Source organism: Myotis daubentonii, chromosome 2 (genome assembly GCF_963259705.1).
Source record: "Myotis daubentonii chromosome 2, mMyoDau2.1, whole genome shotgun sequence".
NCBI lineage: Eukaryota > Metazoa > Chordata > Mammalia > Chiroptera > Vespertilionidae > Myotis > Myotis daubentonii.
Genome location: NC_081841.1, coordinates 49,926,763 through 49,953,750, shown reverse-complemented (window position 1 = coordinate 49,953,750; position 26,988 = coordinate 49,926,763). Strand labels below are relative to the sequence as shown.

The following is a 26,988-nucleotide window of genomic DNA, read 5'->3' as shown; positions in this document are numbered from 1 at the left end:
TCCCATACCACCGACTGCTTTCCAAATATTTACTGTTATTCCTTCCTAGTACATTTGAAAATATATACTTTAATCATTGGTTATTTAATCAAATCAGTGTCAAAATCTAGCATTTATGAAAGAAGCCAGTGACAAAAGACCACATCCTGTATGATTCTGTCTATATGAAATGGCCAAAACTGTCAGTTCCATAGTGATGAAAGTAGACAATTAAATTACCAGGAGCTGGGGGTAAGAGGGGGGAAATGGGTGCAGGGTTTCTTTCTAGGGTAAAGAAAATGTTCTAAAATTAATTGTGATGATGATTTTACAAGCCTGTGAATATACTAAAACATTGAATCATACACTTTCAAATTGTCAGTTGTATGGTATATAAATTAGATTTCAATAAAGCTATTTTAAAATTCTAGCACTACTCACTGGATTCTGAAAAATAATTTAAAACTTTTGTTTACTTCATTCTTCAACATTTCTCTAAGATTATAGTCGGTGTCCGAATGGGTCTTATTCTTAAATTTAGATTCTTACTTAGGTCCATTTCCCAGTGCCCTGTACCCCCCAAACAGATAACCTTTCCAGAGCATAGTCTGGCACTTAGAATCCTTGTTCTTCATAACACCAGGCTCTGTGCCTTTGCCAAGATTGCTCCCTTCACTAAAAAGGCCAATTTGTCACCTCTTCAAAGGCCTTTCCTCTCCACCAAACTGGAAGTGGTCTGCCTTCCAGAAGAGGTGACATTTTGGCTAAATGTTGTTGTTGGTTTTTGTTTATTTTTTGTTTTGGCTAAATGTTTTGATATCATGTAAAAAGGATCACCAACCTTCCAGCTTAGAATCTTTGGGCCTTAGGTGATCCCCTTTCAGTAAGTTAATGCCACATTTAATTTTTCCTATTGCAGCACCCCAGGTCTAACACCAAATTCTGTATATGTTATTTTGTTTGTTTTTTGCTTTCTTCTGCCCAACCAGCTATCCTTCACTGCCTCTTTTTCCCACTTCCTTACACCCATCCCTCTTCCCACCTCCTCCCTCCCAACTTGGCTAAGTCTTACTAGGTGTTCAGGACCCTGGGAAACTCTGGTCTTCTCCAGGAAGGCCTCCCTAACACCTCCCTTCACCCTTGGGATGGTGGCCAAATTCAAGTTCTATCATGGCAAGAGAAGTGGAGAGAAGTGGAGACATTTGAAAAGTATTAAGGAGACAAAATTTGTAAAATTTGCTAATGTGAAATAAATATAAACATAAATCATAAAGAGCAAACAGAATAAACAGTGAACTTGGGAATAAGAATTGGTAATAATTTAAAGTAATTTCATAGTATGTTTTCCACTATGTTTATGCCATCTAAAATTTTAACAAGATGAATGGATCCTCTGTGTCCTGCCAAACACATTCCTTTCCTAATATTGCTTTACTGATCCGGGGCCTTTAATGACTCCTGGCTAATGCACCAAGCCTAAACTCTGCTTTGCTTTAAAGGCCTTCAGAGCTGGTCCAGCCCTTCCCATCGCTCCACCCCGCTGTGGCCAGGCCGGCTGCTTCATTCTCCTGCAGAGATCTTGCTCACTCCTGGCTCTAGCACTTTTTTGGCCCCCTTGTCTGGGGCAATCCTTTCCCTATGCACATCTCAGAGACCATTCAAAACTCAGCTACATGAAATCCTGCCTGCCTGGTCCATGTGCCCTCTGAACTCCTGATGCATTCATAGTTGATAGCATCTGATTTAGCATTTAATAATATATGCTTATCTAACATAGTTTACTGTTGTTTTAATGTAAGTTAGTTATGTTTCCCCAACTAGATTATACATTTATTGAGGGTAGGAACCATGATTTATATTCTTTAAGATCATAAATTTTGGGAACAAACTATGCTCAAATCCTAGTTCTTCAATTTGCTAGCTATGTGACTTTGGGCAAATGGCTTAATTTCTCTATGCCTTAGTTTCTAATATTTAAAATTAAGATAATAAAAGTACCTATCTCATAGGGTTGGCTGTATGGCTACATGAGGTAATTCACATACAGTGCCCAGCAGATGCCTGGCACATTGTAAGAACTTAATAAACATTAACTCTTACTATTATCTCTCATATTGCTTAGCGTATCATTGAAGTCTGTGTAAATGCCTAAAAGTTATTTTTTGCTGATTTAGTAAGATGCATAGACATTTCTTTTAGATGTCTAAAGGAATCTGAAATCTTGTGTTGAGGCATAAAGGGTGCATTTGTACAGACAATAATCATTTGTAAATGTTTATCAGGACACTTTTACCTCCTAAATTTTTTTAAAATATATTTTTGTTGATTTCAAAGAGGAAGGGAGAGGGAGAGAGAGATAGAAACAACAATGATGTGAGAGAATCATTGATCGGCTGCCTCCTGCACACTCCCTACCAGGGATGGAGCTCACAACCTGGGCTTGTGCCCTGACTGGGAATTGAACAATAACCTCCTGGTTCATAGGTTGATGTTTAACCACTGAGCTACACCGGCCAGGCTTACTTCCTAAATTTTGAGGAACATCTTATAATTTTCCTCATGTATTCCCTCACCTGGCTCCTGGAACCCAGGTGAGGAAATCAAGAGGATTATCTCTCTCTGCCGAAACCGGTTTGGCTCAGTGGATAGAGCGTCGGCCTGTGGACTGAAAGGTCCCAGGTTTGATTCCGGTCAAGGGCATGTACCTGGGTTGCGGGCACATCCCCAGTGGGAGATGTGCAGGAGGCAGCTGATTGATGTTTCTCTCTCATCGATGTTTCTAACTATCTCTCTCCCTTCTTCTCTGTAAAAAATCAATAAAATATATTTTAAAAAAAGAGGATTATCTCTCTCACTTCATAAGGAAACAGGGAATGAGCATTAAATGGCAAGATACACCAAAACCGGTTTGGCTCAGTGGATAGAGCGTTGGCCTGCGGACTGAAGGGTCCAGGGTTCGATTCCGGTCGAGGGCATGTGCCTGGGTTGCGGGCATATCCCCAGTGGGAGATGTGCAGGAGGCGGCTGGTCGATGTTTCTCTCTCATCGATGTTTCTGGCTCTCTATCTCTCTCCCTTCCTCTCTGTGGAAAATCAATAAAATATATATATAAAAAAAATAAAATAAATGGCAAGATAGAAATCAGATGCCTGGAGTATTGTGGGTGCCAACTCATCTGCTAAGATCCATACTAAAAAGTCTCCATTGGTGTAATTTTCGGTGTTTGATTGTATATGCCTCAAAGAAACAAACATAAATTGGCTTATTGGTAGTTGAGGCAACAGTATGTCTAGCAGAGTGCAAGACAATAATAAAGATGGGAAGGAGATAATTAAAGACCCAAGGCTGAGCTCTAGACACACGCTATTATTATATTTTATATTATACCAATTACCACTTATGCCCCTCCCCACAATGCTCTACACACTAAATGGCTTCAACTGGCTTATCCGGAAGAGCCAAAGCCTTGAGTCCATGTAGTCCCTGGAAGCATCCTGTAAAATCCTTGCGACTCATATTACTATGGAGAAAATAAGTTATTGTTGTGGAGGAGGAATATGAGACTGCAGCAGCTGCTACTACACAGACAGTCATGGGAGGTGTGTGGAACCCATACTATCATAAAAGATCATAGAACATGAGTACTGTGTAAAAAAAAAAATTCCTAAGGTTATTCCTCTTCTTTTACATTTAAGTGTCATATTTTCCCAATGAAAGGTTTAAAAATAAGAGCTGGTTGAAAAACAACATTTATTTATTTATTTTAGGATGTGAAGATACGAGACAAGGAGGCTGGAAGGCAATTGCACTGAATCACAATCCTACCTGCTGATGGTTCTCTTTGTCCAAAACCTCTTAAAGCAACGGGTGATGGCCATAGCTGTGGGACAAAGTGGAAATCAGATGCAGATGTCGTCGGAGGCCAGGGGTGACATGAGAAGAGCGAGCACACCTGGCTTCCTGCTTGGTTCTGCCCCCCACCTGGCTCTGCCACTTCGGACAGGTCACTGAACTTTTCTGGTACAAGTTTCCTCATCAGTCAGATGACCAGTGAAGAACAGGGATATGGTCTCTAAAGCTCTTTCCAGTCCTGACATTTCATGATTTTATCGAGTCTAAGAAATCTGTGCATTATTATGTACTTTATATTATTACTTTCCATTGATCTTTCTCTCTCCTTTCCTCCCAAACCTTCCCAGCAGGCACATCCTAACCCCTTCTCTCTCTGATTTCTTCAGAATTTCAAAAATATTTCCAAGTCTAAAAATATTGGTTACTATGATGTGCTCCTTACCTTCCCCTCTCTGGCCCTGTTAGTGTCTAGAAGGCATTTGGTGAAACTCAACTTAAAATTTGCAGTTTCAAAGGAACAGGAAGGATGCTGATACTGAATGGCTAGCCATGGGATGTCTCGGGGCAGTTTCCGTACATGAGCTGAACAGTAGTTCTACACAAAGCAAATGAATACACTGCTTCTCTATTTCCCTTGAAAAGATTCCTTAGGATTAGGATTTTTCTGAAGTCTCCCTAATTGTTCTAAACCATACTAGGTTTTTCAGGACTGTCCTCTGATATAATTTCTAAGCAAGCAGTCAGCATGGAAAAGGACTAGGTCAGCTCTTTGTGAGTCAGTGTTTGGCAGCACAGCTCCTCTGGGATTGTCTCCTGGCGTCCACCCAGCCTTGCTATCAACAGTAAAAGCTTCTCTTTGTGCTTCCAGAAAGTCATAAATAAATCTCCTCCATCCCACCTGTTTTCTGAGAAGAGCTTCAGTGTGTCCTTTACTTTGGGTTAAAAAAAAGAGAGACACAATCGCTGCTTTAGGAAAACGGTTTTAAATGTCCACTAAGCAATTGTTCCTTTTCATTGTTTCCCTACTCCCAGAATTTAGATGTGTAATTTGAGTTACAGTCCCTTTAGTTGCCAGGTTCTGAGACTGGACTACTTTCCCACTTTATGCTAATGGCCTTTTTGAAGCTGCTTGGCCCTAAGCAATCCTCCTGTGTGTGGAAAGTGTTAGTTGTGGAAGAAGGGCCATTACCTGAGCAGCAAGGAAGGCATGCCCTCACAAGGCAACACCACACAAGGGGCAGGGCACTGACCTACCTGGCAACGGCTTCAGGAGCTCTAGTAAATATCCCCAAAAGGTGAGAAGGCAGGACTATTGGCCTCGGGGTAGTACCAGGCACCAGGCTAGCACTAAAGGGAGAACAATATAGAGTTCCTGTTTAGCTAAACAAGAAAATAGTCAATCTCAGTTGCAGTCCAAACAGGTTGGATTTCTTAAACGCCTCTCATCAAAAAGCTCCACTGAAACATTAAGCCTCATATTACTGTTCTGAGGTAAACATTAATCCTATTTTCCAGGAAGATGTAGAATGAGGTCAAGCACATTATTTTCTACTGCAGTCAATGATGGAGTTAAAGAAATCTGCTGAATTCATTCTTAAAACTATATAAATGAGTCTTTCCAGCTGATTCATTGCTAAGGTCATGTGAGCAACATGTTTCCTGGGGCATTAAAAATGAAAGTAGGGAAATCCGCACACCCTTCCCCCCCAACCCCCAACATTCCACTAGCTATGAAAGAGGCCCAGAAGGACCAAAAATGAATATTACCCAAGAAAGTCTCCTTCAACCCCCACAAAGGAAACAGATTTCTGTGTTTGTCCACACTTCCTTCTCTTGTAATGCCAAACTCTGCGGAGAGAGCTTTGCCCATGTTCCCAGCATTCAGACAGATTTTTTACATGTGCTTCTCATTCTCTTGCTTTTCTTGATAGCTTGGCTACATATATCTGCGTCCCTGGACAAAAGTGTTTAGCTCTGTTTATTGTCTGTATTAGTTTGCTGGGACTGTCATAACAAAGTACCACAAGCTGGGTGACTTAAACAATAGAAATTTTTGTTTCACAGTGCTGGAGGTTAGGAGTCCGAGATGGAAGAGCTGGCAGGGTTCTTCTGAGGACTGTGAGGGAAGGAGCTGTTCCAGGCCTTTCTCCTGGGCTTGCGGATGGCCATCTTCTCCCTGTATCTATGTGCATCATTTCCTTCTAAGCATGTCTGTTTCTGTGTCCAAATTTCCCCTTTTTATAAGGACATCGGGCATATTGGATTAGGGCTCATGCTAATGACCTCACCCTAACTTAATTACCTCCTTAGAGAATTTGTTTCTAAATAAGATCACATTCTGAGGTACTGGAGGTTAGAACTTAAACATATGAATTTTAGGGGGGACACAATTCTACCCATTAAACTGTCACAAATAGAGGTTCTTAGGGAACTAGACCCTGAGATGGGGTTTAGCATCACAGTGTTTGCCAAGGCTTGTGCTTGGGATCAACATCTGGGAAAGACAGGGAAAGGGAGCAGGATCAGGCAGATGGAGAAGTCAAGTTGTGATGCAGACTCAGCAACTGCCTTAGCCGACCCCACAGGGCACTCTGGAGCAACAATAGTCCTTTAAAATTGTCCCAAGTTGGGCCAAGATGGCCAGAGCTTTATACTATCACATCAATCAGTCATTAGACCTGGTCACCTTAGGAAAGGGCATGACCTTGGGCGAGAAAGCTCTCTGCAGTTGAAACAATCTCTGAAGGGACCGATGGTTGGGGCCAACAGCACTCCCAGCAGCCAGGGCAACAAGCCCGCAGTAAAGGGGGATCTATCTGGGCAGTGCTTCACAGAGCCCACCACACTAGCTTTGAATTCTATAAAAATGGAATATGTTTTTTGCAACTTGCTTTTCAAAATCTTTCACATATATTTTCAAACACGTTCAAAAGTAGAATAGTATAATTAACCCTTTGCGGTTGTATGTCTGCTCTCAGACACCACAGCAAGGAACCATACGAATCTTAACTCTATTCATTCATGTATCAGTTCATAATTTCTCTGAAAGCTCTTAAGTGTCTAAGCGACCTTGTCACGAACCAAAACATTGCCCCGACAAATCGGAGATATCGAAACTCAATATAAACAAACGCGGCCGTTCCACACTTGCCATGCAAAACACCGTGGCGAGTCAGTCGCCTTTTGAGAGTGAAGAAATCGACAAGCTTCGGAGATACTTCGCAGAATTTCAAATAAAGCTTTACAAATTACGTTTAATTGTAATTAGGCATTCTCGCTTGTTAAGATATTTCAAAATAATACTCCAAAATGGAAAAAGAAAGTTACCGAAAGAAGTGTACTGCGAATCTGAAAGTAACGATGAAGAGTTTTATTTTGGCACCTTGAATACTGACTCTAACGTAGAAAGTGATAACGTTTGCAGTGATTCTACTAGTAGTGACGTAGTTCCAAAAAAGAATTAATAAATCTTGTTTATCCTTCATAATCTTGCATGTTATGTATCACGGCTCTTTCAATGGAAATTAATTCCAACCAGTACGACACCCATGTCCAAATTTAATACGACTGCAAAGGGTTAACCCCTACATACCCATCATCTAGATACACGAATAATCAAGATTTCACAACACTTGCTTCATCTCTTTCTCTCTCTCTCCATCTCGCTCTCCCCAGCTCTTTTTATTATGTACTGGTTTCAGGTATACAGCTTAGTAGTTAGACAATCACACACTTTACATAGTGTTCCCCTCAGTATTTCCCATCTGGCACCATACATAGCTATCACTTTATTATTGACTATACTAGAGGCCTGGTGCATGAACTGGGGGGGTGGAGAAGGTTGGCTGGCCAGGGGGAGGGGCTGTGGGAGGTTGGCCGGCCACAGTGCACGTCATAGCGACAGGTCATTCTGGTCATTCCAGTCTTTCCAGTCGCTTGGCTTTTATATATATAGATCTCCAATGCTTTACTTCCTTACCCATGACTATTTTGTAGCTACCAATTTATGCTTCTTAGTCCCTTCATCTCTTTTACTAATTTCCCCAACCCTCCCCTCCCCTCTGGCAATCATTAGTTCCTTCTCTGTATCTAAAAGTCTGTTTCTATTTTTTTAAAAATATATATTTTATTGCCAAAACCGGTTTGGCTCAGTGAATAGAGCGTCGGCCTGTGGACTGAAAGGTCCCAGGTTCGATTCCAGTCAAGGGCATGTACCTTGGTTGCGGGCACATCCCCAGTAGAAGATGTGCAGGAGGCAGCTGATCGGTGTTTCTCTCTCATCGATGTTTCTAACTCTCTATCCCTCTCCCTCCCTCTCTGTAAAAAATCAATAAAATATATACATATATTGGGGATGTGCCTGCAACCAAGGTGTATGCCCTTGACCGGAATCGAACCTGGGACCCTAGAGTCCGCAGGCCAATGCTCTATCCACTGAGCCAAACCGGTTAGGGCGTCTGTTTCTATTTTGTTTGTTTATTTTGCAAGTGAAATCATATGGTACTTGTCTTTCTCTGACTGACTTATTTCACTGAGCATAATACCCTCTAGATCAGGGGTCCTCAAAGTTTTTAAACAGTGTGCCAGTTCACTGTCCCTCAGACCGTTGGAGGGCCAGACTATAGTTTAAAAAAAACAAACTATGAACAAATTCCTATGCACACAGCGGCAGCAAAAACACCCGGCAGGCCGGATAAATGTTTTCGGCGGGCAGCATGTGGCCCGCGGGCCGTAGTTTGAGGAGCCCTGCTCTAGATCTATCCATGCTGTCGCAAATGGTGAGATTTCATTCTTTTTATGGGCAAGTAATATTCCACTGTATATATGTGCCAAAGGTTTGTTGTTTTTTTTTTAAATATATTTTATTGATTTTTTTTTACAGAGAGGAAGGGAGAGAGATAGAGAGCTAGAAACATCGATGAGAGAGAAACATCGATCAGCTGCCTCCTGCACACTCCCCACCGGGGATGCGCCCGCAACCCAGGTACATGCCCCCGACCGGAATCGAACCTGGGACCCTTCAGTCCGCAGGCCGACGCTCTATCCACTGAGCCAAACCGGCTCCGGCTGTGCCAAAGGTTTTTTATCTACTTGTCTATTGATGGGCACTTGGGTTGCTTCCATAGCTTGGCTATTGTAAATATTGCTGCAATGAAGATAGGGGTGCATATATTCTTTCGAATTCGTGTTTTGGGTTTCTTTGGGTAAATCCCCAGAAGAGGAATCACTGAGTTGTACGGCAGGTCCATTTTTAATCTTTTGAGGAAACTCCATATTGGTTTCCATAGTGGCTGCACCAATCTGCATTCCCACCAACAGTGCACTAGGGCTCCCTTTTCTCTAACGTCTTGCCAACACTTGTCATTTGTGGATTTATTGATGACAGATATGAGATGGTATCTCATTGTGGTTTTAATTTGCCTTTCTCTGATTATTAGTGACGTTGTGCATCTTTTCATATGTCTCTTGGCCTTCTTTATGTCCTCTTTGGAGAAGTGTCTAGTCAGATCCTCTGCCCATTTTTTTAATTGGGTTGTTCATTTTTTTGGTATTGAGTAGTGTGAGTTCTTTATAAATTTTGGATATTAACTCTTTATCAGATGTATCATTGGTGAATATGTTCTCCCATTTAGTAGAAATTAGCCACTTCTCCACTAAGCCCTGATTTTTTATTTAGTAGAAAATATTTTTCAAATAAACTTTTTGTTGTAGAACAGTTTTAGATTTACTGAAAAGTTATGAAGATAGTACAAAGAAGTCTCATATACCCCATACCCAGTTTCCCCTATTATTAGCATCTTAAATTAGTATGATACATTTGTCACAATTAATGAAGCAATATTGCTACATTATTATTAACTGAAGCCCACACTTAATTCAGATTTTCTTAGTTTTTACCTAATGTGTTTTTCTGATCCCAGACAGTTTCTCAGACTTTCCTTGTTTCTGATGATCTTGACAGTTTTGAGGAGTCCTGGTCAGATATTTTGTAGACTGTCCATCAGCTTGGATTTATCTGATTATTTTGCTCATGATTGACTGGGGGTCATAGGGTTTGGGGAGGAAGACCATGCAGATAAAGTGCAATTCTCATCACAGCATATCAGGGGTACATGCTATCAGCAAGACTTATCGCTGATGATGTTAACCGTGATCATCTGGATGAGGCAATGTTTGTCAGGCTTTTCCATTGTAAACTCACTCTTTCCTTCCCTTTTCATACTGTCTTTGGAAGGAAGTGATTATGCACGACCCACACTTAAAGAGTGTAAATTATGCTCCATCTCCTTAAATGGGGAGCATCGACATAAATTATTTGAAATTTTTGTGCATGGTAGCTTTTTGTCTGTTTGCCTCCATTTATTTATTTATTCAATTATTTATTTATATCAGTACCTGCTGATATTTATTTTATACCCTGGGTTTTAATCCAATACTCCTTTACTTGTTTATTGTTCAAATTGCTCCAGCTTTGGCCACTGGGCTCTTTCAGTTGGCTCCTGTGTGCCTTTGACATACCCCCATCACTGTGAGGTGTTTTTTTTTGTTTTTTTGTTTTTAAGTTTTTGTTTTTTTTTATATTTTATTGATTTTTTACAGAGAAGAAGGGAGAGGGATAGAAAGTCAGAAACATCGATGAGAGAGATCAATCAGCTGCCTCCTGCACGCCCCCTACTGGGGATGTGCCCGCAACCAACGTACATGCCCTTGACCGGAATTGAACCTGGGACCCTTGAGTCCGCAGGCCGATGCTCTATCCACTGAGCCAAACCGGTTCGGCAGGGGTTTTTTTTTTTTTTTTTTTAGCACTTCATTACTTTCTGGCACTAAAAGATGCTACAATATCAACTTGTATATTTATTGCCCTCGTCCTAGAATGACCCTCTTCTCCAAGGAGCCTTGGTTCCATTTATTAGAGAATGTTATTAGGAACACAAAATAGGTGTACTTTTACTCTTGGGGTGTCATTGCTTCTAGGCACTCTCAGCTAATAAAGGAAATATATGAATATATATAATCTGTATATTACACACATACTTATTAGTATTTCTATGCAACACTGTATCTATATTAAGTTAAACATTCATACTGATGTCTCCAACTCTCACATGGATCATTTTAGCTTCTTGTTTTCTGTAACCTCCAACTCCAACAGTAAGAAAGAAACCTGGCTCCCACCATCTGCTGCCATCCATTTACCTACTTGTTCAATTCCAGTATACATACATGGTGGTTTCCAAATTGTTCACTTGTACCCTCATGGGAAACATCTTTATTGAGTATAGCGCTTATATACAGTTCCTCTTGCCCTTAGTCTTACAGGCTCGACTCATCTCCAAAGTTACTTAGATCAGCACCTTTTCTCTCCATCCTCTTCAGTGAAGTTGTTCCATACATTTTTAATAGATTGTTTTATCATATTCTATTCTGGGACCCCCTGACCTCCTAAATGGTTTTGGAATAGTTTTTAAAATTCACAATCTTGGTGCTAAGGGAGCTTTTTGCTGCTGGGATGCCATTATTTCTAGGCCTATTCAATAAACAGAACCAGGAAATAATTTTTTTCATGGCTATAATTTTTAAAGCTTTATTTAGATATAATTAACATATCATACAATTCATTCATGTAAGTGCACAATTTAATGGTTTTAAATATGTTCACAGAGTTGTGCAACCATAACCACGATCAATTTTAGATTATTTTCATTATCCTACACAGAAATTCTGAATCTAAGCCTTCATTTCCATTTACCCTCTCTCCCTACCAGCCTCAGGCAACTATTAATATACTTTATGTCTCTATGGATTATTCTAATCTGGATATTTTATATAAATAAAATCATATAATATGTGGCCTTTTATGTCCAGCTCTTTTCACTTAGGACATCAATTTTGTTTTTGTTTTTGTTTTTTTCTTTTTCTTTTTCTTTTTCTTTTTTTTTAAATTAAATCTTTATTGTTCAGATTATTACATTTGTTCCTCTTTTTTTCCCCCCCATAACTCCCCTCCTCCCAGTTCCCGCCCCACCCTCCGCCCTCACTCCCCACCCACTGTCCTCATCCATAGGTGCACGATTTTTGTCCAGTCTCTTCCCACATCTCCCACACCCCTTTCCCCCCCAAGAATAGTCAGTCCATTCCCTTTCTATGTCCCTGATTCTATTATAATCAACAGTTCATTCTGTTCATCAGATCATTTATTCACTTGATTCTTAGATTCACTTGTTGATAGATGCATATTTGTTGTTCATAATTTGTATCTTTACCTTTTTCTTCCTCTTCCTCTTCTTAAAGGATACCTTTCAGCATTTCATATAATCCTGGTTTGGTGGTGATGAACTCCTTTAGCTTTTCCTTATCTGTGAAGCTCTTTATCTGACCTTCAATTCTGAATGATAGCTTTGCTGGATAAAGTAATCTTGGTTGTAGGTTCTTGGTATTCATCACTTTGAATATTTCTTGCCACTCCCTTCTGGCCTGCAAAGTTTCTGTTGAGAAATCAGCTGACAGTCATATGGGTATTCCCTTGTAGGTAACTGAGTTTCTTTCTCTTGCTGTTTTTAAGATTCTCTCTTTATCTTTTGCTCTTGGCATTTTAATTATGATGTGTCTTGGTGTGGTCCTCTTTGGATTCCTTTTGTTTGGGGTTCTCCGTGCTTCTTGGACCTGTAAGTCCATTTCTTTCACCAGGTGGGGGAAGTTTTCTGTCATTATTTCTTCCAATAGGTTTTCAATATCTTGCTCTCTCTCATCTTCTGGCACCCCTATAATTCTGATGTTGGTACGCTTGAAGCTGTCCCAGAGGCTCCTTACACTATCCTCGCATTTTTGGATTCTTTTTTCATTCCGCCCCTCCGGTTGGGTGTTTTTTGCTTCTTTGCATTTCAAATCATTGACTTGATTCTTGCGCTCCTCTGGTCTGCTGTCGGGCGTCTGTATAATATTCGTTATTTCAGTCCGTGTATGCTTAATTTCTAGTTGGTTCCCCAATATAAGATCGAGGGTCTTATTAGTTTTTGTGTAGATCTCATTAAGTTTATCGGCAGCTTCTAAACAGTTCTTGAGAGACCTTAAAAGTGTGGTTCTGAACTCTATATCTTCCTTTGACAATTTTGTCCTGTTTCTTTGTCTCCGCATTTTGTTATGCTTCCTTGGTGCACCCCCTAGTGGTCTTTGTTCGCAGTCTTATAGATAAATCTTGATTGTTGTAGCTAATTCCAGGGAGGGTTTGACCTCCAGGCCAAGTGGCTATGAGAATCAGCTGTGTCAGCAGTGAGAGAACTTCTGTCCTCTAGGGAGGTGCTAATCTAGCCTTTGCCTGAGGCTATCCGGCAAATGCCTCTGTGCAGGGCTTGGGCGGGGCGGGTCGCACAGGATCAACAGGGTGGGCCGGAGAGAGCAGTTATGGCGGCTCTCAGTCCTGTCCCCAGGGCTCTGCCTCTCTGAGTCCCAGCACCCGCTGCAAAGCTGGGAGAGAAAGCTGCACTCGCTCTGACCGAAGCCAGACAGTCCCGCTTCTCCCGTTTGAGTCTGGGTCCCTAAAGACTCGCCCGGATCTGGAGCTCAGAGTCTGCGACTCCCTCCGGATTGAAAACAACAACCGTGCCCTCCGCCGCCAGCCCGCTCCGCGCACTCCGCACCTCAGAATTTAACTTCACCACTGTGCCTCCTCTGAGTGTCCGTATGCGTTTCTCTTTCCTCCTAGTTGTAGGACTTCCACTCAGCCAGCGTTCCTGTGGTTCTGGGTGATGTCCCTTCCGTTTTTTGGTTTCACTTTTGAAGTAGTTGTTCAAAGCAGCAAACTCCAGCGTTAACCTATGCCGCCATCTTGGTTCCAGGACATCAATTTTGAACTGGTGTGCCACAAGACTTTGTACAACATGCCATATTTGACTATTTGGTCCGGAGCACTAATCTCTTTTCCCTTAGATCAGTGGTTCTCAACCTTCTGGCCCTTTAAATACAGTTCCTCATGTTGTGACCCAACCATAAAATTATTTTCGTTGCTACTTCATAACTGTAATGTTGTTACTGTTATGAATCGTAATGTAAATATCTGATATAAAGGATGGTCTTAGGCGACCCCTGGGAAAGGGTCGTTCGACCGCCAAAGGGGTCGCGACCCACAGGTTGAGAACCGCTGCCTTAGACTGTCAAATTTAAAAATGACAACAGCCAACACAACAATAGCCATCTGGTGTGAATGAATCAAAATTATACCTATTTTTTTGTTGCTGTTAGCTCGGCAAAACATATTTTTTTTGGTGTGCTGCAGAATTTTAGCAATTATTTTAAATATACCATGAGATAAAAAAGGTTGAAAATCGCTGCTCTAGGGGCAAGTCTTTGCCTCTCATTGAAAAAGAACTACCAGGTTCAATGGACTGGGAATGCAGAGCCCAATCAGAACCATCCATTTAAAGACCCCATAGGACCGAAACCGGTTTGGCTCAGTGGATAGAGTGTCGGCCTGCCGACTGAAAGGTCCCAGGTTCGATTCCCGTCAAAGGCATGTACCTGGGTTGTGGGCACATCCCCAGTAGGAGATGTGCAGGAGGCAGATGATCGATGTTTCTCTCTCATCGATGTTTCTAACTATCCCTCTCCCTTCCTCTCTGTAAAAAAATCAATAAAATATATTATAAAAAAAAGATAAAGACCCCATAGGGTGTTATTATATACGAAATAATCTAGATTTGGGGAAATGCAAGGATAGTGATTTGCCAGGTTCTGGAAGACTGTCCTGTTAGGGCCTGTATGGCAAAGCCAACTCCAGAGGGAGCAGACATTCTGAGTCTCAACCACTCTGTAAGGGACAGAGGGACTCCAGAGCCTGTGCCCTTCCCCTTGACATAACGATGCACTACACAATTTATTCCCATATAAAAAGCATATATATATAACTGATTTCAGAGAGAAAGGGAGAGGGAGAGAGAGATAGAAACATCAACGATGAGAGAGAATTATTGATCAGCTGCCTCCTGCACGCCCCACACTGGGGATTGAGCCCACAACCTGGGCATGTGCCCTTGACCGGAATCAAACCTGGGACCCTTCAGTCCACAGGCTGATGCTCTATCCACTGAGCCAAACCTGCTAGGGCAAGCATTCCTTTTAAGCAGAATACATAGAATAGTGGTTCAGAATAAAATACTGGAGCCAGATAGATGCAGGTTTGAATTTTCATTTTGCCACTTATTAGCTCTGGGAGACCTTGGGCACATTAACTCTTCTGAACCTCTGAATAAATTTTCTCAACTGAGGAAAAAGTGAATATAGCTGTATCTCTTCCTAGAATTATTTTGAGGATTAAATTAGCTAATATAGTACTTAGCCTTGCTTAGGTGCTCAAAATTAATAATAATTACAACAATAAATATTTAGACCCACTTTTAGAGGCCAATGCCTAATATAAATAGACTAGAGGCCCAGCACACAAAATCGTGTGCACATAGCTTGCCACTGCTTGCCGCCACTTGCCGCCCCGCCCACCCACCTGCAGCTGCAAACCACGAACTGCGAGCCGCCCTGTCCACTGCTATGAGCTGCTGCTCGTGGGCCGGGGGGAAGGGACCAAGAGGTGGTCAATGCACCTCATGGCGACTGGTTGAGCGGTCGTTCTGGTCGTTACACTTATGGTCCCTGGCCTTTTATTATATAGGGCATTTATGTCATCTCAGCACCATCTTTTACTAAACATCAGCTGAGATTTGCAGTTGCTCCCAGGTAAGTTCAGAGCTATAAATATCTACATCTGGGTAGGAGATATGCAAGAAACAAAATTTAAAGTCTGCACTTGCACAAGATGGCTTAAGTGGGCTGTACTGATTTATGAGGTTTATCTATGAACCAATGTTTAATTTCAAGAGAGAACTTCTGTTATTTCTGGGGATGATGCTAACATGAATCTTTATCAGAATTTTCTGGATTCCTATTTAAAAAGGTACCATCATTTGTACCATGACTTCATGGTCACTAAGGCCAACTCAAGCTGTCAGCAATGTTGATGGGTCCTTTCTGCCTTCAGAACTGGAAGTCATCTAAATCTGATAAGAAAATTTCTTTTCTGTGTTCCTTATCTCAGACTCTTTATTATGTGTTAGTTAAAGCTGGCAAGCCCTGGCCGCGCAGCTCAGTTGATTAGAACATTCAAGGTTTTGGGTCAGATCCCTGGTCAGGGAGCATACAAGAATCAACCAATGGCACGGCCAGTGTGGCTCAGTGGTTGAGCTTCGACCTATGAACCAGGAGATCATGGTTTGATTGCCAGTCAGGGCACATACCTGGGGTTGCAGGCTCATTCCCCAGTGTAAGGCATGTAGGAAGCAGCCAATCAGTGATTCTCTCTCATCATTGATGTTTTTATCTCTCTTTTCCTCTCCCTTCTTCTCTGAAATCAATAAAAATATTTTTTTAAAAGTATCAGCCAACTAATTCACACATGGGTGGGACATCAAATCAATGTCTCTCTGTCTCTCTGTCTCTCTGTCTCTCTCTCTCTCTCTCTCTCTCCCTCCCTCCCTCCTTTCCTCTCTCTCTCTTTAAAATTATTCAATAAATTAAAAAATAAAGCTGAGGACACCAAAATATAAACCGTATTTTAATTCAACCATGCCCCAGCGTCCTCTCAGTGCTCTGCGCTGAGGAAACTGGCATTCACGAAGAGGAAGCTGAGGATGAGCTCCTTCTGTGAAGTCTCCATTTTACACTGATTTTCACGGAACACAAGGTGGACTGTTTGCAATAGGACCATTGAGGATAACAGGCGCTGGATTCTCTGCAAAGATTTTTATCTCTGCTGTTTCTGGCACTGATCAAGGTTTCAGGCAAACAGAAGCACTGAGGACCTAGCAATAATCACTAGGCAGCTTCCTAGTTGCCAGCAACAGTAAATGCCACAGAGACACAAAGACCCAACCTTTCACATGCTCACAATGAAATCTGGAGCCTGGTTTCTTATTTCAGATACAACAGAGTCCTCCAAATAGAGCACAATAGCTTCTTCTTTCCCCCTTTTATATTAGATTTTTAAATTTTTGTACAGAAACATATCCTGTCCAAGATCACTTATATTCTAACCACCCTTTTAGTACTGTCCCTTTTTACTCTTTTGAGGGAGAAAGGAAATAGTGTTGTCTACCTGAATTTGGAATTTTAAATAATGTATGACTTGTTTAATGTGTTTGTAATCGCCAGTCTTCTGTAAGAGTTACAATTGATTTCTACCCTTCTGAAAATATTCAGGAATACTATATAAAAGATCATCCTCTCCAAGTTTATTCTCTTTTTATTTTTAGAAAATGTAGAAGCATACGGAATTTAAAACACTCGCAATTTAAGGTTTTTCCATGACTCAGTCAAGGAAATTGCATAATAGCCTTCCTCTGCCAACCTCACACATTCTCCTTCTCAAATACCTTGCTGTTTTCCTTATTCTATTTCCCCACCATTATCTCTCCTTTTCCATCTTTTCTACATTCCATTAACTTTTGTCTCTTTTCTCTAAGGCTGTAAAACACTCTAGAGTATAATCATGTGGTATGCAAGGTGATAAGGAAAAACTGAAGTATCCCCCAAGCTTTGTCTCCTAGCAACTGTATGATACGTTGCTTAGTAACATGAGGGGTGAGAGTAAAGTCTCTCTTACATATCTAGAAATACTGAAATCATTTTAAAAAAATTAATAGTGGGACTTATTTATTAAAATATATGAAATCCAGAGATGATCTTATCATGGAGCAGGACTTATCTCAGGCCATGCTGTCTTGAGTAAACCTCTACATCTCTTATAAGCTGTATACTAGAACAACAGATTGCCTTTCTTAAAAGCAAATGAAGCCCTGACCGGTTTGGCTCAGTGGATAGAGCATCGGCCTGGGGACTGAAGGGTCCCAGTTTTGATTCTGGTCAAGGGCATATCCCCAGTGGAGGGTGTGCAGGAGGCAGCTGATCGATGTTTCTCTCTCATGGATGTTTTTGGCTCTCTAACCCTCTCCCTTCCTCTCTGTAGAAAATCAATAAAATATATTTTAAAAAAAGAATGGTAGTACTTTAAAAAAAAAAAAAAAGCAGATGAATAAAAATCCCACAGCCTTTTCTAATCCTTTTTCAACACATGCATAATCAGTGTTTAAGGGGGATAGAGAATTGTTTCCTAAATGATCTGTTAGGCCGGGCAGATGAAGAAAAATGCACCTTTCCTCTCTTCTGCACGTGCACATTTGATTTTTAAATCTAAAGGAAGATAGAGAAATGTTTCCTAAAACACCTTTTTAGGCTCGGCGTCATTGGGAGTTGTGTCTCTCAGGATTACAACTGTCTAGAGAGTAATTTTCTGTCAACTTATACAGGAGTAATCAGAATTTAGAAATATCTGAACCACACCACCCAAAAGCATTAAAACTCTTTAGTTCCAAAATAGTAAATTATTAATTCTAAGAAAATACTACTAGTATTTCTAAGAGAATTAGACCTACTAAATCAGATGCTCTGTTGCAAGAACTGCAAATCAATATGTATCCTATCTAATAAAAGAGAAAAATGGTAATTGGCGTACGACGATACCCTTTTCATTGGCTAATCAGGGCTATATGCAAATTAACTGCCAACTATGATTGGCAGTTAACTGCCAACTAAGATTGGCAGTTAACTGCCAACAAGATGGCGGTTAATTTGCATATGTAGGCACAATGCAGGGAGGCGAAAGGGAAAGCAGGAAGAGCCCCCTGCCACTGACAGTGATCAGAAATCCAGGGGGGAGCTAAGAGCTGGGGGGCAGGGCAAAGGCGGCCCTGGGGCCGCCTTTGCCCTGCCCCCCAGCCATGATCGGAGAATCAGGCGCCTTTGCCGCCCTGGCCAGTGATAGCAGGAAGTAGGGGTGGAGCCAGCGATGGGAGCTGGGCACGGTCGAAGCTGGCAGTCCCAGGAGCTAGGGGTCCCTTGCCTGGGCCTAAAGCGAAGCCCACGATCGTGGCGCCCCCCGCTGCAGCTGCGGGTCCCCGCTGCCCGGGCCGGACACCTAAGCCAGAGGTGTTAGGCCTGGTCAAGGGTCCGATCCGGTGATTGGTGATCGGAGGGTGATGAGGGTCAACTCCTCTGGCCGAGGCATCAGGCCTGGGTGGGGGGCGGAGCCGGGGATTGGGGGGATATGATGGTCCCCTTGCCCAGGCCTGAAGCCTGCGTCAGAGGCGTCAGGCTTGGGCGGGGGGTGGAGCAGGCGATCAGAGGGAGATGGGGGTCCCCTGCCCAGGCATGATTCCTGGGCCAGAGGCCTCAGGCCTGGGCGGGGGCCAGAGCCAGTAATCAGGGGGAGATGGGAGTCCCCTGTCCAAGCCTGACACCTCTGGCCGAGGCTTCAGGCTGGGCAAGGGGCCGATCCTGCGATTGGAGGGTGATGGGGGTCAACGCCTGAGGGCTCCCAGTATGTGAGAGGGGGCAGGCTGGGCTGAGGGACACTCCCCCCCCCCGCCACACACACACACCCAGTGCACGAATTTCGTGCACCGGGCCCCTAGTATCTATAATAATAAAAGCGTAATAGCTAATTAGACAAGACGACCTTCTGGATGTCCTTCTGGACAACCTTCCAGATGAAGCTGCAGCTGCGAGGGCTGAGACAGAGGCAGCCACTGTGGCTGTGAGGGCTGAGCCCTGCACGAATTTCATGCATCGGGCCTCTAGTGTATCTATACTAATAAAAGAGAAAGATGCAAATTGACTGTTCCTATGCGATGCTCACAAGCCACACCCACCAGCCAATCAGGAGTGAGTATGCAAATTAACCTGACAAAGCTGGCGGGTTAATTTGCATCCACAGGTGTCAAGCACCCTGGGAGTTGACGGCAGCCGTGGGCTCCCAGGACCATTGACGGCCCCGGGAGGCAAGGCCAGCTGCACCAAGCCATGCCCACAGGTTCCCGGGACCTTCGCCAGTGGAGAGCAGAGTGGGAGAGCGGGCGGAGAGTAGGAGGTTTGGAGGACTTGGCAGAGCAGGAGGCCACTGGACACAGAGCAGAGTGAGAGAGAGGGCGGCTTGGAGGGCGTGGCTCCCTCTGTCACCCCTGCTTCCTCATCACAGCTGTGGAAACTGACAGCAGGGAGGAGGAAGTCCCACCCCCACAGAATCAGCCAGAATCAGCCATTGGTCAGACAGCTCTCAGTGGCCTGACAGCCAGGACTCTCATTCACCTGCATCTCATACAGTAACAGTAGAGAGGTGGGACTATGTCTAAAGAACAACTGTTGATACAACATAGCTCTGCAGCTGAAAGATGCCGGCGTTATCAACAGAAAATGTCTGAAGAGCAACGTGCGTCTGATCTTGAAAGAAGGCGGCGCCTGTGACAGAATGTATCTGAAGACCAGCTATTGGAAAAATGTCGCTCTGATGCCGAAAAACACTGGCGTCATAGAAAGAAAATGTCTAAAGACCAACATGCCTTTGAAGTTAAAAGAAGGCAGTGGTAACGACAGAATATGTCTAGAGAACAGTCATCAACAAGTATTACCAATACTGGTAGGAACTGCCTTCTCAGCAATAATGGAGTACACGAGGATGCAATTCTCAAACATAGTTGTGGTGGAATGACTGTTAGATGTGAATTTTGCCTATCACAAAATTTCTCTGAGGAAAAACCCTCTGATGGGAAATCTACTTGATGTTGAAGCAAAGGGAAAGTCTGTCCAAATGATACACATTTTCCAGATTACCTGGCATATTTTAAAAGATTAACGACAAACGAAGATTCTGACAGTAAAAATTGCATGGTAAATATTCGTTCCATATATAGTTCTTTTGCTTTTGCTTCCATGGGTGCAAATATTCATCGCCACCAGGATATGGGCCATACTGTTTTAAAATACACGGACAAGTTTATCACCGTACTGGAACTTTACATTCTTCGGATGGTGTTTCTCAGAAGTTTGCTCAACTCTATATTTTGGATACAGCCAAAGCTACAAAAGATTAGCAATGCCAGAAAATCAGGGCTGCTCAGAAAGACTCATGATCAACATCGACAACCTCATGCATGAAATAAATGAATTAACAAAATCATACAAGATGCTACATGAGGTAGAAAAGGAAGCCCAATCTGAAGCAGCAGCAAAAGGTATTGCTCCCACAGAAGTAACAATGGCAATTAAATATGATCGTAACAGTGACCCAGGTAGATATAATTCTCCCTGTGTAACCAAGGTTGCTGTCATATTCAGAAACGAAGATGGAGAACCTCCTTTTGAAAGGGACTTGCTCATTCGTTGTAAACTAGATCCCAATAATCCATATGCCACTAAAATGAAACAAATCAATATCCTGTTTCCTACATTAGATGCAATGACATATCCTATTCTTTTTCCATATGGCAAAAAAGGCTGGGGAACAGATATTGCATTAAGACTCAGAGACAACAGTGTAATCGGCAATAATACTAGACAAAAGGTAAGGACACAAGTCACACAAATGCAGTATTATGGATTTCATTTCTCTGTGTGGGACACGTTTAATCCTATTTTATTTTATTTTTTTAAAATATATTTTATTGATTTTTTTACAGAGAGGAAGGGATAGAGAGTTAGAAACATCGATGAGAGAGAAACATCGATCAGCTGCCTTCTGCACATGCACAACTGGGGGTTTGCCTGCAACCAAGGTACATGCCCTTGACTGGAATCAAACCTGGGACCTTTCAGTCCACAGGCCGACGCTCTATCCACTGAGCCAAACCAGTTAGGGCTAATCCTATTTTAAATACAGGAAAATTAACTCAACAGTTTATGGTGGATTCATATTAAAAAATGGAGGCCAATTGGATAAATTTCATCAAAGCAAACCAATCTAAGTTGAGAGTTGAAAAATATAGTGGTTTGATGGATTATCTCAAATCTAGATCTGAAAATGACAATGTGTCAATTGGTAAAATGATAATACTTCCATCATCTTTTGAGGGTAGTCCCAGAAATATGCAGCAGTCATATCAGGATACTATGGCAATTGTAACAAAGTATGGCAAGCCCAATTTATTCATAACCATGACATGCAACCTCAAATGGGCAGATATTGCAAGCAATTTACAATGCTGGCAAAAAGTTGAAAACAGACTTGACTTGGTAGCCATAGTTTTTAATATTAAGCTGAATGTTCTTTTAAATGATATGTGTACATTCCATTTATTTGGCAAAGTAATAGCTAAAATTCATGTCATTGAATTTCAGAAACGCAGATTGCCTCATGCTCACATCCTCTAATTAATTCCCTTTCAATGTGCATGAATTTTGTGCCCTGGGCTATTAGAGAGAGAGAGAGAGAGAGTGTGTGTGTGTGTGTGTGTGTATCTACACTAATAAAAGACAAACATGCAAATTGACCATACCTTTGCCATGCCCACCAGCCAATCAGAGCGACTATATGCAAATTAATCCAACTAAGATGGCGGCCGGCAGCCACGGAGCTGAAGCAAACAGGAGGCTTGGTTCCTCCAGTGATGGAGGAAGCCAAGCTTCCCGGCTGGCTCTAAGCTCCACTCAAAGCAACAAAGTTTCAATTATAAAAGGTAAATAAACCCCAGATACCTGCTTTCAGCTGGCCATGGCCATGGAGCTGGAGTGAGCAGGAGGCTTCCCTCCCACTCGCCCTGGCCAGCTCTGAGCTCCTCTCAAGGCAACAAAGTTTCAATTATAGAAGGTAAATAAATCCCAGAATAAAAAAAAAAGAAAAAAAGGAGAGGCTGGGAGCTTTCGTCGCCAGGGACTTGGCCAGCCTGAAAACGGCCCTCAGCCCCTCACCCAGACTGGTCAGGCACCCCAGTGGGGACCCCCCACCCTAAAGGGGGTGTGGCCAGCCTGAAAACAGCCATCAGCCCCTCACCCAGGCTTGCCAAACCTCCATGGGGTGAGGGTCCCCACTGGGAGTGGGGGGGCTTGACCAGCCTGCAAACACCCATCAGCCCCTCACCCAGGCTGGCCAGGCATCCCAGTGGGGACCCTCCACCCTGAAGGGGGTGTGACCAGCCTGCAAACACCCATCAGCCCCTCACCCAGGCTGGCCAGACACCCCAGCGGGACCCCCACACTGATCCTAGAAATCCTTCAGGGCAAACCAGCCAGCCCCCACCCGTGCACCAGGCCTCTATCCTATATAATAAAAGGGTAATATGCAAACTGACCCTAACAGCAGAAAGACTGGGAATGACTGGTCACTATGACACACACTGACCACCAGGGGGCAGACGCTCAATGCAGGAGCTGCCCCTTGGTGGTCAGTGCGCTCCCACAGGGGGAGCTCTGCTCAGCCACATTCCAGGCTGATGGCTGCCAGTACAGTGGTAGTGGTAGGAACCTCTCCCTCCTCCTCAGCAGCGCTAAGGATGTCTGACTGCAGCTTAGGCCTGCTCCCCGCTGGTAAGTGGACATCCCCCGAGGGCTCCCGGGCTGCCAGAGGGATGTCTGACTGCCAGCTTAGGCCCAATTCCCCAGGGAGTGGGCCTAAACCAGCAGGTGGTAATCCCTCAAGGGGTCCTAGACTGTGAGAGGGCACAGGCCAGGCTGAGGGACCCCCCCGAGTGCACAAATTTATATATATATATATATATATATATATATATATATATATATATATATATATATATTAGTGAAAGCAGAGTTTTATTAGAGAAGGTAAACTAACAAAGCTTTCTGCAGCAGAGAGGGGTCCCAAGCGGGTTGCATAAAATCAGTATTTTTTTTTAAAAAATATTTTTATTAATTTCAGAGAAGAAGGGAGAGGGAGAGAGGGATAGAAACATTAATGATGAGAATCATTGATGGGCTGCCTCCTGTGCGCCTCCCTACTGGGAATCCAGCCTGCACATGCCATTGACTGGAATTGAACCTGGGACCCTTGCTCTATCCACTAAGCCAAACCGGATAGGTCAGGAAATCAGTATTTTTAACGAGCACCCTAATTATTTTAGCACGTGTAGAAAACACTGGTTAGAGATGATTCCAATATGCTACAAAGGATTATCTTCTACTACTTTGGCTCTTTGGATTTTTTTATTATTATTAATACAGTATGTATTTGTCTTCCTTCTGTCAAACCCTGAGCCAACCACTTTCCCCAGGTTGCCTGGGGAGGTATAGGAAAAGGAACATACAGGGCAGACAAGACCCGGGAAAAAGAACTATGGGAGGTGGAGACAGCTCCTTCACATGGCGAAGAGGATGAGAAAGGCCACCATCAGGCAGAAGAGCCCCATGGCCTCTGAGAGGGCAAAGCCCAGAATGGCGTAGGAGAGCTGCTGCTTCAGAGAAGTCCTGGCATAACCAATGATGAGGCTCCCAAACACAGTCCCAATTCCAGCCCCAGAGCCTGCCACCCCTACTGTGGCAGCCCCAGCCCCAATGAACTTGGCTGCTGTGTTGATGTCCCTTGAAATGGCACTGGTTTGGAAGCTGCGGCTAGAAATAAGCGAGGTCGGGGGATGCGGGGCTGCCAAGCCGCTGAGGCTCTCATCTGTCAGTGTCTCTGGTCGTTTCAGCACCACTGCAGACAGTGACCCGCTCAGCTGAGAGGTGCTCCAGACCAAGGAGGGGGTGGAGGGAGACAAACTTGGTGCAGGCATACATTTTCAGGGGATCAGGGGAGCTGCTCCCAGGGCAGAGAAGACAGAATGGGGGGGGGGGGGGAGTGGCTCTTGGATTTTTACATGTAACACTTAAAGAAGAAACTTCAAGGACCAAGTCCTAAATATTATGCTACATCCTGCCCTTGAACTAGGCCCTTTGGCTAATAAAATTGGTCACGCTTTAGAAGATTAGTGATTTGTTCATTCTGTAAATATTTGTTAAGACAATTTTGAAATATAATTGACAGAATTTAGTGATCAGTTGGGATTAACTTAAATGAGTTATTATACATAAAGTGCTAGGAATGGTGTCTGGCACATGATTATTATATGAGGTTATTATTTTAATCTAGCTTGGTAGACTAGAAAGATAGTGACAATGAATTGGTAGTGAGAATATAGAATAATTTAGATTCCAGAACAGGGAAGAGGGTAATGGAGAAAAGTAACTAATCTCATTTGGATATACTGAATTTGAGATGCCTACAGGTCATTGATGGGGATAAAATCAGTAAAAAAAAAAAAAAAAAAAATACTGGGGACATGTTGCATAAAATATTTTTAAAATGAATTCTTACCTTTTGTGTGGCTGGCTCTACTTAAAAATGGGCCAGTTGTAATTCCTCAGTATTTTATTTCTAACAATAGAAATGCACCTACAAATAGTTTTGGAAACAGTAGTTTTTTGTTGTTGTTCACTAGTAAATTAGTCTCACCCTGGTTATCTATAAGATGGAATTAAGACAAGGATTTGAGAGAGAAAAAAAGAAACACACATTTGGATACTTGGGGGAGGGGCCTCTGGAGCTTTTGATTCTTATTAAATCCCTGTAGCCAGAGCACCATGGCAACCTTCCCAGTCTGCCACCTAATTTCCATCTGCTTTGGAAGGAAGGGGAGGGCGGGACAGAGGTGGTTCAGTGTGCATTCTTGAGTGTGTGTAATCTGAGTTAATGAAATGCAACCAAATTATAGATTGTGTTGCATGGAAAATTGAGATTATCCATCTTTTCCATTTCCTTGTCTTCTCCTCTCAGGATGCTTCTGAGCCTCTTCAAGTTGTATCCCTTTTTCCAAATGTCAGATTTCATCAGGAAACTTGATATACCAGAGCAAAATTACAAATTAAAAAGTGTAGCTTAAGGCAAAAATATTTTGTTAAAGGGTAGTTCAGTAAATTACTAAACATCAGTGAGTAACCTCAAAGCATTTTATTACAATACCAGAGATATATTTTTAATATTACAGAGTGTGGATCTTTATTGCATTGTTTTTGTATGTGTGTTTTATTAATTTTAGAGAGAGAAAAACATCAATGTGAGAGAAAAACATTGCACGTGCTCCAGCCGAGGACTGAATCTGCAACCTAGGTATGTGCCCTGATAGAGAATCGAACTCACCACCTTTTGGTGTACAGGACAAGGCTCCAACCAAGTGAGCCACACTGGCTAGGGCTTATTGCATTGTTTTATGTCTCACTTCTGGAACAGAAATTCATTAATATTTATCTCTGCTGTATACATAAAAGTCCTTCCTAAAATAGATGAAACTCAGTTACCAAAATTACCACAGATAATTTTTTTAAAATATATTTTTATTGATTTCAGAGAGGAAGGGAGATAGAAATATCAATAATGAGAGAGAATCATTGATTGGTTGCCTCCTGCATGCCCCACATTGGGGATTGAGCCTGCAAACCGGGCATATACCCTGGTGGGGAATCGAACCGTGACCTCCTGGTTCATAGGTCGATGCTCAACCACTGAGCCACACCAGCCGGCCGACCACAGATAATTCTTACCATCATTATCCAGAATAAATAAATAAAATTATTATTTAGTAATATTGCATTGTTTTGACCAGAGTTTGAGAAAGATAATATTAAGCTTTAAATAGAGTTGTGAATTCAGATATGGGATCATACTCTTACCTAAATTCTTAATGTTGGAATTTGGCCAATCTGAATGCAGCAGTCTTTAAAGGCCATACATAGTGAATACCAATTCACTCAATACATGCATCAGTATTGAACCCTGAAATAAAGATAAACGTTAATTCAGCATGTCAGCATAATCATCTCCATCACCCTTTTTAAATTTAGAATGTGAGGTGTGTTTTTGTTAGAGAATTTAAGGAAAACCTACTTGCTTGAATTTGTCCTTTTATTTATTTATTTATTAAAAAGATATTTTATTGATTTTTTACAGAGAGGAAGGGAGAGGGATAGAAAGTTAGAAACATCAATGAGACAGAAACATCCATCAGCTGCCCCCTGCACAGCCCCCACTGGGGATCTGCCCGCATCCAAGGTACATGCCCTTGACTGGAATCGAACCTGGGACCCTTGAGTCCATAGGCCGACACTCTATCCACTGAGCCAAACCGGTCAGGGATTGAATTTGCCATTTTAAAACTCAAACCTGCACAAGGAAGGCCGTGTGAGGTGGATAGGATGGTCATTTCACAAAGCATGCAGAAGCAGTGATATGGCATGAGACAGCGAACATCATCGTGGGATGGAGTTAAGAAATGTAACCCAGTTCTTTGTGTCCAG

At 42.6% G+C, this 26,988-nt stretch overlaps 1 pseudogene; it reads right to left on the bottom strand.

Annotated features, from left to right (window-relative positions):
- Positions 1-23,839: 23,839 nt before the first annotated feature.
- Positions 23,840-24,471, bottom strand: LOC132226099 (ATP synthase F(0) complex subunit C2, mitochondrial-like; annotated as a pseudogene).
- Positions 24,472-26,988: the final 2,517 nt, after the last annotated feature.